General features: G+C 42.1%; 1 non-coding gene across 1 annotated transcript; it reads right to left on the reverse strand.

The window, feature by feature from the left end:
• Positions 1-6,635: 6,635 nt before the first annotated feature.
• Positions 6,636-6,708, reverse strand: TRNAV-AAC. Its single transcript has one exon. It is a non-coding gene; the product is annotated as a tRNA-Val (tRNA).
• Positions 6,709-15,549: the final 8,841 nt, after the last annotated feature.

Raw genomic sequence — 15,549 nt, forward strand, 5'->3', positions numbered from 1 at the left:
AGCATCTTTGCATCCAAAGGATAAATCCCACTTGTTCATGGTGTATGATTCTTTTAATGTGCTGTTGAATACAGTAATAGTTTGTTAATATTCTGTTGGAGATTTTTGCATCTATGTTCACCAGGGATACTGGCTTGTAGTTTTCTTGGTAATGTATCTGTCTTTGATATCAGAGTATTTCTAGCCTCATAAAATGAGTGCAAGGCCAGGCGTGGTGGCTCACGCCTGTAATCCCAGCAATTTGGGAGGCCTAGGTGGGTGGATCACCTGAGGTCAGGAGTCGGAGACCAGCCTGACTAATATGGTGAAACCCCGTCTCTACTAAAAATACAAAAATTAGCCAGGCGTGGTGGCAGGCGCCTGTAGTCCCAGCTACTTAGGAGGCTGAGACAGGAGAATTGCTTGAATCCGGGAGGCAGAGGTTGCAGTGAGCCAAGATCATGTCACTGCACTCCAGCCTGGTGACAGAACATGACTCTGTCTTACAAACAAAACAAAACAAAAAAACCCCACTTTATTATTTCCTCCCTTCTGCTAACTTTGGACTTAATTTTTTCTTCTACTTTTTTGAGGTATAAAAATTAGATTGTTTAGCCAGGCGCGGTGGCTCATGCCTGTAATCCCGGCAGTTTGGGAGGCTGAGGCAGGCAAATCACCTGAGGTCGGGAGTTCAAGACCAGCCTGACCAACATAGAGAAACCCCATCTCTACTAAAAGCACAGTATTAGCTGGGCGTGGTGGCGGGCGCCTGTAATCCCAGCAACTTGGGAGGCTGAGGCAGGAGAATTGCCTGGGAGGCAGAGGTTGCAGTGAGCCGAGATTGTGCCATTGTACTCCAGCCTGGGCCATAAGAGTGAAACTCCATCTCAAAAAAACAAACCAAAAAAAGCCCAAAATTGGCCGGGTGTGGTGGTACGCACCTGTAATCCCAACTACTGGAGAGGCTGAAGCATGAGAATTGTTTGAACCTGGGAGGTTGCAGTGAGCCGAGACTGTGCCATTGCACGCCAGCCTGGGTGACAGAGCAAGACCTTGTGTGCAAAAAAAAAAAAAAAGGAAGGAAGAAAAAGAAACTTGGTATAACTTTGATCTTCTTAATTTTTTAAAGACATGCTTTGTAACCTAATGTGATCTATCCTGGAAAATGTTCTGTGTACACTTGAGAAGAATGCATGTTCTGCTGCTGTTGGGTGGAATGTTCCGAATAGGTCTGTCAGGGCCATTTGATTTTCTTCTGATTTTTAACATATGGCTAGTATATGGGGACTATGACCTCCCTAGACAGGTAATTCAGGGAATTTTTTTCTACTTTTAATTATCATGACCTCTAGTGTTTACTTCACTTAACATCTATAACTTTAGGTAAAAAGGACAAAACTCAAAACACCAAGGGGGCAACAGAGACTTGAAATTCCAGTAGGACTGTAGTTTTTGTTCCTAGCGGACCAAGAGGACTTACATGATTCTTCTGATTTTATGAATTCTCTCAGACTCTTGGAAGTAAATGTAATAGACTGTCCCTTAGATAAAATCAGACCATGTTTCAGATTCTGTATATTCTGAGATGATAAAGGGTAGAGTAGGCCATTATTAAAATGGCCTGAAATGTCATGCATGCTAGACTTTTAACTACTTCTCTAGTCTTATTTAAAATCATACCTTTTTTTGCTCTATATACTCTAGCTATACTGGCCCTAGTGCATTAATTCCTCTTATTTATAAGGTTATCTCCTACCACAGGGCCTTTTTACATGTCATTTCCTATTCTTGGGAAACTCTTTTTCTCTAATGCATTCTCTAGACTCCAAATCAATAAATAATTTTCTAGGGACTTTCCTAAACATTTAAGCGTGTGACACCTGCATTACTCATAGCAAAATGTATCTCTCCTCATAGCAAGTTTTACATTAGTTTGTAAGGCCACTTGATTAATGTTTTTCTCCCTCAATGGAATGTAATAAGGCAGGTACAATGTCTGTTCTTGTTCACCAATGAAGCCCTACTGTCTAACACATAGCCTAGTTTATAATAGGCACTCAATAAATATTAGTGAAAGAAATGTGTTACCTTCGCTGTAGTATTATTATATCAATTTCAAGAGGGAGGCTTCAGGCTCAAATGGGTTCATTTACTTGCCCAAGCTGCAAAGCTTGTAAATAAGAGAATTACAATTCAAGTATATGAAAAGGAATTATATTTAAATTATATTAGGAAATCCTACAAATCATTAGGAAAAAGATAGTCTAATAAAACAATTGGCAAAGACTTGAACTGACACTGCATAAAATAAGACATCTAAATGGCAATTAGAATTCAAAAAGCATCTCAACTTTATTAGTCATCAAAGAAATGCAAATTAAAACCATACTGGCATACCAGTAGAATGACCAAAATTAAAAAGACAGAAAAAAACAATCATTTGCAAAGCTGAGAAACACAAAAACTCTCATAAATAAGGGACTTCAAAAAGTTCATAGAAAATGAGTATTAAGAAAAAACTATGCGTATTTCAAATTTTTTTTGCACCAAAATAAACTTGTATTAACTTCTTATGACGTATCTGAGCCAGGTGTGGTGGCTCACGCCTGTCATCTCAGCACTTTGGAAGGCCAAGTCGGGCAGATCACCTGAGTTCAGGAGTTTGAGACCAGCCTGGCCTGACCAACATGGTAAAACCCCATCCCTACTAAAAATACAAAATTAGCCAGGTGAGGTGGCACATCCCTGTAATCCCACCTACTTGGGAGGCTGAGGCAGGAGAATTGCTTGAACCGGGGAGATGGAGGATGCAGTGAGCTGAGATTGCACCCTTGCACTCCAGCATGGGCAACAAGAACAAAACTCCATCTCAAAAATAAATAAATAAAAATAAATAAATAAATATTAAAAAATATATACATATCTGAACAGGATCTAGTTTGAGTTGCTAAGAAGCCTAAGACATCAATTTGAAAAGAGCTCCTGTCAGAGCAACATAAATTCTGCTAAAATTGAGGCAAGAACAAACATAAAATTTACAGTAAAGCTTGGGTGGAAAAATGGTGAAATCATTGATGCTTTATGAAAAGTTTATGGGCACAATGCCCCAAAGAAATCAGCAGTTTACAAATGAATAGCTCATTTTAAGAAGGGACAAGACAACTTTGAAGATGAAACCCATAGCTGCAGACCATCTGCATCAATTTGCAAGGAATAAATTCATCTTGTTTATATCCTAATTGAAAAAGAATGACAATTAACAGCAGAAATGATTGCCAGCATCATAGACAACTCAATTGATTCAGCTTACACAATTCTAACTTAAGAATTAAAGTTGAGCAGACATTCCACTTGACGGGTATCCAAACCATTGCATTCATGTTGGTTGTAAACAAGACAATAGCATTCAATGGAAAATTTAAACAAGTGGGATCAGGATCCTGAAGCGTTTCTTCGAACAACTGTCACAGCGGTTGGAACATGGCTTTACCAGTACAATCCTGAAGACAAAGAAAATTAAAGCAATGGCTACCAAGAGATGGAAGTAGTCCAGTCAAAGCAAAAGTGAACCAGTCAAGAGCACAGGTCATGGTAATAGTTTTTTGGGATGCTGAAGGCATTTTGCTTGTGGACTCTCTGGAGGGCCAAAGAACAATAATATCTGCTTACTATTAGAGTTTTTTGAGAAAGTCAAAGCTGTAGCAGAAAAACTCCTAGAAAAGCTGCACTAGAGAGTTTTCCACCATGACAACGCTCCTGCTCATTCCTTTCATTAAACAGGCAATTTTGTAGGAGTTTCAAAGGTAAATCATTAGGCATCAATCTTACAGTCCTGATTTGGCTCCTTCTGGCTTTTGTTTCCTAATCTTAACAAATCAATAAAGGACACTCATTTCTCTTTAGCTAATAATGTAAAAAACACTGCATTGACATGTTTAAATTCCCAGGACCCTCAATTCTTTAGGGATAGACTAAGTGGCTGATATCATTGCTTACAAAAGTGTCTTGAACTTGATGATGATTATATTGAGAAATAAAGTTTATGATTTTTTATCTTTTAATTCCATTTTTCCAAAAACATTTTAAATTCCCCTCATACACTATTAGAGGGAATTTCAGATAGTACAACCTTTTTGAAAAATTATTTGGCAATATCTAATAAACTAAACATATGCAAACTCTGTCACCTAAAATTTCACTCATATTTATATTCTCTACAGGAATGTATTAATATATTTGCCTAAAGAGAATGTAGTAAGTAGCACAATTTGTAATTAAAACATGAAATTTGTAACGAAAATATGAAAATGCCCAAATATTAAACTTAAGAAGCCAAACTAAAAAGTGCACATATTATATGATTCTCTTTGTATAAATTTAAATAACACGCAAAACTAATCTATGCTCTTGCCAGTCAGAATGGTGGTTAGACCAAGAAGCAGCAGAAAACAGTTAAAGGGAGCCACATAAGGGAGGTATATCAATCTGGGTCCACTCCAGAGAAAGAGTAATTTGAGCAGGAAAGTTTATTATAGGGAATTAGTAATTACATCAGAGGATTAGAACAAGGAGGGATTGGCTAGTAAGAAGTACAGAGAAGTCTAAAGAATATAGGACTTGGCCGGGCGCGGTGGCTCATGCCTGTAATTCCAGCACTTTGGGAGGCTGAAGTGGGCGGATCAGCTCAGGTCAGGATTTCCAGACCAGCCTGGCCAACATGGTGAAACCACAAAAAATTAGCCAGGCGTGGTGGCTGGCACCTGTAATCCCAGCTACTTGGGAGCCTGAGGGAGGAGAATCACTTGAATCCGGAAGGCAAAGGTTGCAGTGAGCTGAGATCGTGCCACTGCCCTCCAGCCTGGCGACAGAGGGAGACTCTGTCTAAAAAAAAAAGGAAGAAGAAGAAAAAGAAGAGAAGGAGGAGGAGGAGGAGGAAGAAGAAGAGGAGGAGGAAGAAGAAGAGGAGGAGGAAGAAGAAGAAGAAGAAGAGTAATAATAATAATAATAATAATAATATAGGACTAGCCCATATAAGAAGCAGCTACCACCCCTACGGCTGAGGGCTGAGCTAGAGCACACAAAGAAGTATTCTCTTCCCACCAGGGCTGAGATCCAGACCTGCATCCAGGTGGGAAGGGTAGGAAAAAAGTGCTCCAGCGGAAGGTGCAGGACATGTGCCATCTAGATTACCAAGGAAAACTGTTCATGGGGAAGTCTGTTACCAGAGATGCTCTAAAGGAGGTTCCCCAAAGTACTGCTGGCCACCGTGCACTGCAGGAGGTTCCTACTAGAGAAACTGCTCAGGCTGCGAGGGCCAGGCCATTGTGCACACTAACGCGAGATTGTTTCCTCCAGTAATGTCTCTCCATCGCCCTCTATTGACAAAACTTAACATTGAGCTAACTGCGAAAGAAAATATTTAAAGGGCCCCCCTCCATTCCATTGTTACGGCGCAAGGAAAAGTGATTTTGCAGCTAAGAGGTAGTAATAAATAGATAATCGGACAGAAGAGAAAATGCTGAATTTATTTTGATTGGTTCGAATTCAAACACACTCTTATATCCTTGTTCAAGTGCACAATCCATGGTGAAAGTTTAAGAGACGTCAAAAATTTTGTTTCGGCCGGGCGAGGTGGCTCACGCCTGTAATCCCAGCACTTTGGGAGGCCGAGGCGGGTGGATCACCTGAGGTCAGGAATTCAAGACAAGCCTTGCCAACATGGCGAAACCCCGTCTCTACTAAAAATACAAAAATTAGCCGAGCGTGGTGGCGGGCGCTTGTAATTCCAGCTACTCGGGAGGCTGAGGCAGGAGAATCGCTTGAACCCGGGAGGCGGGGGTTGCAGTGAGAAGAGATGGCACCACTGCACTCCAGCCTGGGCAACAAGAGCGAAACTCCGTCTCAAAAAAAAAAAAAAGGCCGGGCGCGGTGGCTCAAGCCTGTAATCCCAGCACTTTGGGAGGCCGAGACGGGCGGATCACGAGGTCAGGAGATCGAGACCATCCTGGCTAATACGGTGAAACCCCGTCTCTACTAAAAATACAAAAACTAGCCGGGCGAGGTGGCGGGCGCCTGTAGTCCCAGCTACTCGGGAGGCTGAGGCAGGAGAATGGCGGGAACCCGGGAGGCGGAGCTTGCAGTGAGCTGAGATCTGGCCACTGCACTCCAGTCCGGGCGACAGAGCGAGACTCCGCCTCAAAAAAAAAAAAAAAAAAAAAAAAAAAGTGTTTCCTCTCTGTGCTTCAGCAAAAAAAAAAAGAGCAAGTCCAATAATTCCCCGACAGGCTCAAAGCGAAGCCCTGTTCCTTAGAAATCCCCGAGGAAATTTCCTCTGCGAAAAACCCGCAAGTGCTGCTCTCCGGATTCCAAGAAAGCCAGTCTCACCTGCGAGGTGCAGGCGAGTGGGGTTCTGGGACTCCGGTGCCTATTGGGGTTGCCACCACCGGGGCCACTCAGATGGAGATCAGAAAAGGAGGATGAGAGCGAGGGTTCGGCGCGGGGTAGGGAATGGTGTGACGCTGGATTCAGCGCCACGTTGCTGGGTGACAGAAGGACCACAGAAGTTGACGGTTCACGTGCTCGGCAAAAGCAGATTCTATTGGTTTAGAGGAAAATCCTCAAAACCAGAATTAGCGGTGAAAGAAAAAGTAATCGCTTGTTTCCGCCCGGTTTCGAACCGGGGACCTTTCGCGTGTTAGGCGAACGTGATAACCACTACACTACGGAAACTTCCTGTCAGTAGCACTCTTCTTTCTTACTTAAAAGACTAGTCCTGAATTCTGCCTCTTTCCCTCCACACCCCCATATATATAGATATGTATATATTTTTGATTATGGTGAATTGCACACTTTCACAGTTGCTATTTATAATATAAAAACTCGATGACCTAATTTAAGTTGGGGAACATTTGATAAATAATTGGTCTGTACTTTTTTGTATAACAAAATATATTTCCTAGTAGTTACTCATACAAAGAAGAGGCATAGAATTAATTTTGGAAAGGTAATTTGTTAAGATTTATGCATCTATGAATCTATGAACTAATTTTTAAACCTATTTCTAGTATTTAGATGTTCTTCCCATTGTTTTATACTTTAAAAAATACTGATTAGTTTTCAAATTTGTACCTGTTTTAATGTTTAGTTGTAACCAACTAGTAGCTTCAATGATAACTCAACTGGAAGGAATTCTATAAAAATAGAGCATTATGCTTCCCATAACAATAATAATAAATGACTGGCTAATGGCTTAACCTAGTATAGTGTAGTATTTGGTGATCTAATTAGAAAAGAAACTCTTTTCCTTCTAGAAATACTTGCCGACCTCCTTGCGGAAAACCCTCCCTTTCCGCTGTCTGCATTGGGATGAGAACCAGATCCACCAGAGAGATGCAGACCAGGGAGACCCTTCCTCCTGTTAACACTAGCGGGGCTGGTGGAACCCAGCCGACCATGCAGGAGGGAGGAGCTGGCAACGCCCTGAACGGTGGCAGGGGAAAGCATGCGGATGTCAGCCTCTGTAGGGTTTGGATAAGCCGATTTCAAGTCCAGGACAGTAGAGAAAACAAAAGAGCTCTGTTCAAATTAAAAGAAAAAAAAATCCTACTGAGTTTCAAACCAAGGGTCTTTACTGTATTGGGCAAATGTGATAATCACAATACCAGTAAAATTTGCCTTTGGTCCCATGTCTCTTCCACAGGAAAAAAATAGAGGTTTTCCAGATGCCCCAGGTTCTATCATCTCAAAGCTGCCCTTTCTTTCCAGAAACTGTCACAGTGGTGGTATATTTCTTGCCCTTGTACTTTTAGTGAACTGAAATCAACAGCCAAACTTTATCATTTTAGCAATCAAAGTATTCACCCCTGAGCCCAATTTCTTTGCAAACGCCAGGCAAGAAAACCTCAATTAGATAGAGGAGTAGGGAGCAGATGATTTGATTTTTTTAAAAAATTCTACCATAGTGTCCTAATCTTATCTATGCAACTTGTTCTCATCTTCACCTTTCTAGTGCCAGAAAATGAGCCTTTTAGGAACCAGGACCTGTAAGACTGAGCTCTTGGGACTATTAGCATTTGCTGCAGAGCAGGAAAGCTTCAGGATGAGATATACTGGGGAACAGGCACAAGGTTACAAGATTGGACCCTATGTCACAAATAAGTATTTCTCTGGAATGTGACAGTTCAATGTTATTTGATTTAGAAAAGGAGGATAAAACGCTAGTGTATTTTTTCTTTTCTTTGTTCTTCTCTCCCTTTTCACTGTCTTCCTCTATCTACTTTCACTGCACACTTAGAAGCAAGCTGCCTTCTCCCAGATTCCTCCTTATAACTTCACTTTGCATATAAACACCACAAACTCTTTGTGCTTAGAGATGGTGGTTCGGCTGCCAGACCAGTCTGGAGAAAGTCTGTGCTTACTTTTTCCTCTACTTAGTATTCTTTCTTCCATGGGTGCCAGGAACAGAAAGCCCCTTCTCACCTTGAGATCATGTGAGCTGGTAGTAGCTGGATCATGAATAATTGGAATGCTGTGGGTAATAACTGAAAGAAAGACTGTAATTCCCAATTAACAAATTAGACTGTATTTCCCAGTTAACAAATCAAGACCAGATTAGCAGCAACAATGATCTTTAAAAATATTGTTAAAGGAAAAAAGAAAGAAAAAGATAAAAAATATTGTTAAACTGGACATAGTGGTGTACCCATAGTTCTAGCTACTCTGAAGACTAAGTAAATCAGGAAGATTCTTGAGCCCAGGAGTTTGAGGCTGCATGTGCAATGATTGTGTCTGTGAAAAGCCACTGCCCTCCAGCCTGGGCAATATAGGGAGACTCCATCTCTAATTTTTAAAAAATGGTTGTAAACACATTTATTTCTTATTAATTAAAATAAATTATTGGCTGGGTGCAGTGGTTCACGCCTGTAATCCCAGCACTTTGGGAGGCTTAGGTGGGATGATCACTTGAGCCATAAGTTTGAGACAGCCTGGGCAACATCGCCAGACCCCCATTTCAATTTTTTTTAAAAAAGAAAAATAAATTATTGAGCTACAAACAATGTGCCAGACAATTGTGACCCTATGTTGTCACTAGCAGTGCCAGAGACATGCAGGACAAGATTACACAATCCTAACTCTTAAGGAGAAGAAAGAGGCACACAAGCAGTCAATACGCCATAAGCAAAAAGTGGAGCAACAGACGTACAGATTGCGGAGCATTTGGATGGGAGTATAGAGAGGAGGCATCTCCCTAGTCCTTATGAACTGGCAGGCAGATCTGGCAGGATCTTTGGAGCCAAAATATCTGGGTACAATTCCTTCCTCTGCCACTTTCTCATCATATGTAGGATTTTAGGCAAGCTATTTGGCTTCTTCACGACTCTATCCGAGTTGGTAAAATGGATACGGATACAGTGTCTACCTCATAGAATTATAAACTCAAGAAAAACTCCGTGAAATATTTCAGACAGTGCTTAACTTACAGAAGTAGTTACTGCTTTTATTTTTAGAATTACTTTTAGCTTTGTCAAGCCTCTTTAGTCAAGATCTATCCTTGTCATTTCCGGTTTACATTTGAGCAAGTTAAGGATTAGAACAATGTATTGAGGTTATGCTAGCTAGGAAGGGACACCACCAGGTGTGTTTGTCTCCAGAACTGGTGTTTTTGACCACCATGCTATACTAGGTAGTTTTATAAACCTCTGGCAAAAAAAAAAAAAAAAAAATTGATTATAGAGAATATTATGGACCTCCTATTTCCATGATCCTACTTCAACAGTTAGGCTCTCCTCCCTCTGCCAACCCCCCATGATAATTTAAAGCAAATTTAGACATTTTCATGTAGCAACAGCTTTTTGTGGCATTTTCGTAGCATATGCTTCCATTTGACTTTGTAGTTAAAGAGGAAATTTGTTGAGCTGTTCTCCACTGGGCGGGAGAGATGCCATGCAGGGAGTCCTAAGCTTCCTATTGTCCCTCAGATTAGTAAAGAAGACCAGCCCTAAGCTACTGACCACAGGTTCATGGGACTCTTCTGAGGGAATGTGAAGCCCAGAACTTATGCTAGTGATTCTCCAGGTGGAATATCTCTAAGATTCCCTGCCATACCCTCTTCTAGTGCAGAGGGTCTCTGGTATGGTCCACAAGTCTTACTTTTTAGAAGCTTCCAGGTGATTCTGAAGCTGAGGATCTTTGAGAAGTAAGATTTTGACAATGCTTTCATTAATGACAGATTTGTTTCATCGTAAAAAAGAAAACTTAACCCTTATATGTGTGGAGGAGGACACTATAGTGAAATTAAAGAAGACAAAAATCAAATTATCTGCTCCCTCTATCTACCTGAGGTTTTCCTGCTTGGCATTTGCAAAGAAATTGGGCGCACGGGTGAATACTTCGATTGCTATAAATAGTAGAGTTTGGCCGTTGATTTTAGTACACTAAAAGTGCAAGGGCAAGAAACATATCACCACCTTGACAGTTTCTGGGAAGAAACTTAACGGCATCTTCTGGACCCAATTCGCATGGCGCAGTGGCGGAAAGAGGCGGTCGAATCTGCATCCCCAGCTCCGCCTTCCCGGTCCCTGCACACCCCGGCAGCCTCTGCGCGGTTCTTCCCGCCCCCGACACCCGCAGCTACATAAAGGCGCTGCGTCCTGGCGGTTAGCCGGGGCTTAGTCTAGGCCGGGCAGGGTTGTCTGGGAGACCAGACGGCCACCAGGTCACCGAGGTGGGAAGGGAAGAGAGGTTCGCCGCTGCCTCGGGCCTGGGCCTGGCCGGTGGGAGACACAGCAAGGACTCTGGGAGCCTGCAGAGCAGAAGCCGCCGCGGGACCGGGCCCCCGCCTCTTCCTTAGGTCCAAGACTAGAGGGCCTGCAGACCCCCAAAGCAGCTGGCGGCGCTCCGCTTCCCACCGCGCTCTCTGCTGAAACTCATGTGGATTGTTTATCCTTGTTTTGCTAAATTTCTTTATTTGCTCCAACAGTTTGGGTGTGTGTGTGTGTGTGTGTAATTTTCAGGGTTTTCTATATATAAAAATCATGTCACGGCCGGGCTTGGTGGCTCACACCTGTAATCCCAGCACTTTGGGAGGCCGAGGCAGGAAGATCGCTTGAGCCTAGGAGTTCGAGACCAGCCTGGGCAACATTGCGAGACCCCAGTCTCTAAAATTTTTTTTAATTTAATTTTTATTTTTTATTAGCCGAGCGTGGTGGCACGCACCTGTGGTCCCAGCTACTCCGGATGATGAGGCAGGGTAATCGCTTGAGCCAGGGAAGTCGAGGCTGCAGTGAGGCATAATAGCTCTGCTGCACTCCAGCCTGGGTGACAAAGAGAGATCCCATCTCTCTCTCAAAAAAAAGTCATGTTATCTGTGAACATATATAATTTTACTTTTTCCCGGCCAATACTGTGCTGAATAACATGGTGAAAGTGGGCATCCATTATTCCTGATTGTAGGAGAAAATTTTTCAGTCTTTCGCTGTTCAGAATGATATTAGTTGTATGTTTTTCATAATTGGGCATTATCATGTTGAGGAAGTTTCCTTTTATTCCTGGTTTAAATTGTGTGTGTGTGTGTGTGTGTGTGTGTGTGTTTTGACAGGGTCTTGCTCTGCCACCCAAGCTGGAGTGTGTGTGTGTGTGTGTGTGTGTGTGTGTGTGTTTTGACAGGATCTTGCTCTGCCACCCAAGCTGGAGTGCAGTGGCCGCGATCTTGGCTCGCTACAGCTTGGACCTCCAGGGCTCAAGCAATCCTTCGACTTCATCCTGCCAAGTAGCGAGGACCACAGGTGTGCACCACCACATTTAGAAGTCCCTGAGAAAATTATCTTGGAGGAAAACTCGCAAGTCCGACTATTGTTTTCCAAGGAAGCCAGTCTCACCTGTGAGGAGGGATGCTGCTCGCCCCAGGCACTTACTCAGACACCATGGGGAATGGGGAGTGGGGCTCAGAGCGGGCAGGCTTCCCCCCCGCCCCCCCGCACCGAACTCCTGGGTTCCAGTTATTTGCCTGACTCAGCCTCCCACAGTGCTGGGATTACAGGTGTGAGCCACCGCACCTGGCAAAAAGGTGCTGAATTTTGTCAAATACTTTTTCTGTATCAGTTAAGATTATTATAGTTTTTTTTCCTTCATTCAGTTAATGTGGTATATATTGCATCGACTTTTGTATGCTGAATCATCCTCACATTCCAGGAACAAATCCTACTTGGTTATGGTGTATAAACCTTTCAATACTTTGCTAGGTTTGCCAGTATTTTTTTGAGGAATTTTGCGTGAATATTCATAAGGGATATTGACAGTTTGCCAGTATTTTTTTGAGGAATTTTGCGTGAATATTCATAAGGGATATTGGTCAGTAATTTTCATTTTCTGTAATGTCTCTGCCTAGCTTTGGTAGCAGGATAATGCTAGCCTCATAAAATGAGTCGTAAATATTCCCTCCTCTTTGATTTTGTGGAAGATTGTGAGAAAGATTGGTGTTAATTCTTTAAATTTGGTAGAATTCAATAGTGAAGCCATCTGGTTCTGGACTTTTCTTTGTTGGGATATTACTGATTACTTCTTCAATATTTTTACTAGTTATAGATCTATTCAGATTTCTGTTTATGATTAAATTTTGGTAGATTGTGTGCTTTTAGGAGGTTGTCCACTTCATCTAGGTTATCCGATTTGCTGGATAAAAGAACTATAATTGTCCATAGTGTTCTTTAACAATCCTTTCTTCTGCAAAATTGGTAGTAATGTCTCCACTTAAATATCTGAGTTTAGTAATCTGAGTCTTCTTTTTCCTTTGGTCAATTTTGCTAAATGTTTATCAATTTCAGTGAACTTTACAAACAGCCAACTTTTGGTTTCATTGGTTTTCTTCATTGTTTCTGGTCTGCCCTTCCTGATGGCTTGCCTTTTCTAACAGCCTGTCCTATGGATTTAGCACTTACTAGACAGCCCACAGTTGCATCAGCCAATTCCTTGTTCAAAAAATCAATCTCTCCCTCATGTAAATATCTATCTTGATGATTCTACTTAAACTGAACATACCCACCTAACCAGCACATGGCGCAACAGCATCTCTGGTCCTTTTCTAGTCACTACCCACTCTTCCCAGAGGGAACCACTATTCTGACTTCTAACAGCTGAAGGGAGTCTTGCTAGCTTTGTAATTTAAATCAGTGGAACCACAGAGTGCATCCCGTTTTGTGTCTGGTTTATTTTGGTCAAGTTTGTGAGGTTCATACATAGATTGTTCTTTCTTATTGGAACTGATTATTCTGTGCAAACTTATTCATGTGATGGCTGGCACTTGGGATGTCTCTAGTTCTTTTGGGTATTATGAATAGGTTGCTGGGCAATCTAGCAAATATATTTGGTGAACACAGCTACTCATTTGTGGTAGGCAAATATCAATCAGGATGTGATATTGTTGATTTTGTAAGTGAAAAGTCTGAGAGATATGAAAGGATTACAGACAAAAAAACAAACAAACAAAAAAAACCATCATGTGAACAGGAAATGTTTCCAAACCTGAATTGTCCAGACATACACATACCATCCTCCACTTGGAGGGAATTCTACCCACATGTTTCCATGGTATAGTGGTTATCACACTTGCCTAACACACAAAAGACCCCTAGTTCAGAACTGGGTGGAAACATTATACTTTTTCCTCACTCCTAGATTATCAAACACAAAAAACAACTTATATTCTCCCTCCTTCATCCAGAGCCATCTCAAGAACCTCTGTTCTCCTTCCTTTATCCTGAGCAAGCTGAAGCTCGCATCACCAGCGCCCTCCTCTCCCGCCATGCTCTGCAATTAATTGCCTGCCTGCTCTGAGCCCCGCCCCACTTTCCCATGGTGTCTATCTGAGTAGGCACCTGGGGCGTGCAGGACCCCACCTCACCAATGAGACTGGCTTCTTTAAAACAGCAAGAGTTGGACTTGTGAGTTTCCATCCAAGATAATTTTCTCAGGGATTTCTAAGAAGGAAGAGGGTTCCGCTTTCAGCAAAGCAGAGAATTGGACAATCTATTGTCTGCTCTTTACCCCTAAGCACAAAGAGGATTTTTCATAAAATAGGTGAGTGGACACTTAGAAACAAATCAATTTCTCTTCTCTTTTATAATTTAAGATTGTGTCACTTAAAGTTTGCCATTTAAAGTTTCATTATCATTTAAAGTTTCATTGTAGTAAAGAAGACAATTCCATAACTTCCTTTTTCCCTCTATACTCAACATGTAACTCCTCACCCAATTGTTTCAATAAACTCTCCATCCAAATTATTGTAGTTTCTATATGTACTTATGAATGAATGAATGAGAAAGAACCTCGCTTGGTCACCCAGGTTGGAGTGCAGTAGCACGATTTTAGCTCACCACAGCCTCAAACTCAAACAATTTTCTTGCCTCAGCTTCCCAAGTAGCTGGGGCTTCAGGCAAGTACAACCACGCTGGTCTCTACTTTTTTTGTAGTAGGGATGAGGTCTCACTATGTTGCCCAGGCTCTGATTACTTTTTTTTTTTTTTTTTTTGAGATGATGTCTTGCTCTGTCGCCCAGGCTGGAGTGCAGTGGCATGATCTTGGCTCACTGCAACCTCCGCCTCCTGGGTTCAAGCAATTCTTCTGCCTCAGCCTCCCAAGTAGTTGGGATTACAGGCGCCCACTACCATGCCTGGCTACTTTTTTTGTATTTTTAGTGGTGACGGGGTTTCACCATGTTGGCTAGACTGGTTTGGAACTCCTGACCTCAGGCGATCCGCCCACCTTGGCCTCCCAAAGCGCTGGGATTACAGGTGTGAGCCACTGCACCTGGCCTATTACTTGTTTTAATAACAACAAAAAACAGCAAAATCTTGTGGGAGGTTGGAATGTAACCAAACAGCTTAGCTTCAAACCACGTTTTAACAACTTTGTTTCTTTCCTTCTTTCTCCCCAGTTTCTAGACATAACTTTGAGACAAACTGCAGATATGTTTTCTTTTGTCTTGAATTACTGCCTTGGAATGGGCATTAAAACTGCCTTCCCTTTCCCATATTATGCTCCCATGCCTTATGCTCATTTATTTACCTGGATGCTTGTTAAGCTCATACCATGCCCACTTATCTGGTCATATATTTCATTAGAAGCTTCAGGGGCTGAATCCTGATGCAGACCAGGCATCTCCAGAATTATCTCTCCAGTAGGAGATTAATTCAAGGACAATATTCACTGTTGGCTAGAGATTATCTGCTAGATTGACCGTCATTAATTTGTAACTTGATTGGGCCTACGATGTCACTGGCCCCTTCACCAGTTGAAACAATAATTCAAGATAAGCCATCAGAATGAGACACCCACTGGGCACTTCCTGCCTCTTGCCCCTCTGCATTACAAGCTCCTCTTCTTAAAATGCTTGGCCTCTCTCCAGAAATTGAAGAGTGGCAACTTTTGGCTGGCCACACTCCCTGTTGCTAGCATGGATAATAAAACTCACTCTGTTTTTAATTACACCTCATTCTTCTTTTTGCTTTTTTCTACAAGTGACAATCAGCCAGACCCTCTTTCAGCTACAGGAAGACTTTGATAAAGAGAACACCT

The sequence above is a fragment of the Trachypithecus francoisi genome, unplaced genomic scaffold (assembly GCF_009764315.1).
Source record: "Trachypithecus francoisi isolate TF-2019V2 unplaced genomic scaffold, Tfra_2.0 Lachesis_group10, whole genome shotgun sequence".
Classification (NCBI taxonomy): Eukaryota; Metazoa; Chordata; class Mammalia; order Primates; family Cercopithecidae; genus Trachypithecus; species Trachypithecus francoisi.